General features: G+C 34.1%; 1 long non-coding RNA gene across 1 annotated transcript; it reads right to left on the bottom strand.

The window, feature by feature from the left end:
* Positions 1-586: 586 nt before the first annotated feature.
* On the bottom strand, positions 587-2,216 carry LOC139906070 (uncharacterized). Its single transcript, XR_011781288.1, has 4 exons — positions 1,604-2,216; positions 1,302-1,548; positions 1,061-1,220; positions 587-943 (listed from the first exon to the last, which is right to left on the bottom strand). It is a non-coding gene; the product is annotated as an uncharacterized lncRNA (long non-coding RNA).
* Positions 2,217-2,812: the final 596 nt, after the last annotated feature.

Raw genomic sequence — 2,812 nt, forward strand, 5'->3', positions numbered from 1 at the left:
AATGACTGATCTTAAGATAAAAACAATAATTAAAGCTTCCTCATTTATGCGTCAAATATTCCCCAAAAAAATGAAAATTCACTCTATTTACTTTGTATTTATATATCTAAATACACAAAATATAGACACTGAGGCAAAGTCAATATTGAACGACTCGACCGGTGCGTTTATCTTTGAAGAAATGAAACAAATATTAAACATAATGAAAGGGCGTTCAAATACATATACCCCCGTATTTATATTGAGGGTGTTACAAATAGATTATTGGAGAATTAAAATGTTCTGACAATAAAAGCAAATCAATGTAATTAAATATTAGGCAGAGTGCATATCAATTTAGCTAGATATGAAATATAAAAAACAAAGGAGAGAGAACGACATTCGTACATTAAAGTACGTAGATAACGACGTGACTAACGTCATAATTTTTTTCTTTATCTAGATCCAGTAATTACTTTATTTACTAACGTTGAAAATGTCCTTCCATCATTTGAGAAGCTCTGAAATGATTTTAATTATATATAGCACCCATCTGGGATAGGTTTGTTTTAAATTTTATCATGTAAATGACTCTTTGGATCCCCATATAATATATTCGATTTTAAAAGCATCTTTGAAGAAAGGCCGAGTTGATACTAGCCAATCAGAAGGCTAAAGAACAACCTTATAGTGTTCTAGTACAAGAGGGTCCACTATTTTTATGAGTGGTACTTTCTTAGCACAAGTGTAAAATGTATGAAATGAGGTCTTCAACTCTGTTATACAGAAGTGGACTAGACCAGAGAATTCCTTCATTAATAAGTCTTCTGTGTGGCTGTAAAAACTTGGTGAATGTATCAGAATCGATCATTGGTAGTAAAAAAATCCGACAGTAAGGTAACAGTGTTATGAGAGACAAGGGGATCCTGTGAGTCCAATGTTTTATCTTTTAGCAGTCGCTCGCCTACAAAAAATGTTAGATGTAGAGAATAGAAGTGCAAATATTGGCTGGGAAAAAGTGACGAACCTATTTTTCCAGATGATATAACTATAATTCTTATTGTTTGAAATATTGGCTCACAAGAGTCTATGGTGGGATGAGTGTTGGAAATATTTGGAGAAAGATCTGTTTAAGGGTGAATGCATCTAAATCCAGATGCTTACAAATATGACAACAATTCCGCAAAATCTATGTTCCTTCAATCTAGTGGAAGAAGCAACTATCCAGAGAAATACCATCTCTATCAAAAACGATAATGTAAGAGAAAACTAAGTAGCATTACTAGTAAATCCATTGATTGAATTTTAAAACATAGACTCACCCTTGTTGAGAGATTAAAATGTGGTAATTCCAAGAGTAAGCCACATTCTGAGATTTACACCATATTATGAGACATTGTACCATTCTTGGAAAAAGAAAGAAATTGATTTCGTTCGGCTGCCAAAAACGGTTGGGACGAGCTGTTCGTTCACTCACACGATCCATGGAAGCTTGGGAATGCTTGACTTAAAATTAACGGGGTATGTCCCATTATTATCTTGCAGGATGAGGGCCCATATGTAGAGTTCCTGTAGAAGAGGGATATACTAGAAGCTGAATGTAAAAGTAATCCAGATCGTTTACAGTAGTAGCCGATGAGAGAAATGTATAGTGTTCCGATTAAACCGCAAAGAGCATACTAGCTAGCTATAGGCTTAGGGACCCCATATAAGGAAATGAGCTGATTACCATATATATACCTGAAATAGTGAAAAATAATTTGGGATTAGTCATAGTGGAAGATGTGTTAATTGTTAAATGCAAGAGTGGTAATCCTCTATTAGTGATGCTGAAGAAACAACTCTAAAAATTATCATTCAATACATAAAGGAACAAAGACTAGACCCCTCCAAAATTGTCACATCGACTCTCGGGGATAACATCTCTTGGCAAAACACACAGACAAGTTTAAGGAGGCTACAAGGGAAACAGAAAGAGTGCAGGACTTCATCAAGCGCGTTTTGGGATCCTATCCCAACACCGACCCAGGTGTACTTGAAATATCATATCTCGTCTCAGTTCTTTTTCACAAAAGGTAGTTTCAAAGACGAGCAGGCAATTCGTGAGGAATTTTATGGAAAAAAACCCAATATTGCATAGTTTCAGGGACTGCAATTCTTTAAAGTATATACACTAAGAAATTAGCAGGGGTGACCACGAGCTCTTTTATGGTTTTGGGGGAACAAGGGATTTTGAGTGAGTGGCCTCGAAGGTTGTTATTAAATTGCAATATTTATTATCTAGAGCACATTATAATAATTCTTCTCCAGCGAGGTGTTTTGCTGGTCTACGCTTAACCTACAGGAGAGAAGAAGAATAAATGTGAGAACCAGAAGGAGTGAAGGGAAGAGAATAAAATAAAATAAAATATTTACCGGTGTGAAGGCTAAGTCCGGTCTAAACGAGTTTGCATGGACAAAGTTAACCTACAGGAGAGATGTTGTCTTCAAGTTATCAAGGTTTAAGGTAGGCGAAAATTTGATCCCCGCTCCCTGTATGCCTCATATTTATCATGCTTTTAATTCAATAATCATATAATAATTCTAGTATGTATTTTATCGTTTTAAATTGACTGCGACGGTGGATTGTTTCTTTTTATTTCATTTATTAAGATAGTAAATGTATGTATATCCATATTTTGGAAGTGAGGTAAACTAAAAAAAAAATATTTAAGCTTATTCAACAATGCAACTTTTTAATCACATTCTTTATTTTTTCTGAATTAATTAGTTTGTTCTATGTAGTAATAATATATTTAAAAATAAATCTTTTTAACCTTAGAATATTTCTGTT

Source organism: Lepeophtheirus salmonis, chromosome 7 (genome assembly GCF_016086655.4).
Source record: "Lepeophtheirus salmonis chromosome 7, UVic_Lsal_1.4, whole genome shotgun sequence".
Lineage (NCBI taxonomy): Eukaryota > Metazoa > Arthropoda > Copepoda > Siphonostomatoida > Caligidae > Lepeophtheirus > Lepeophtheirus salmonis.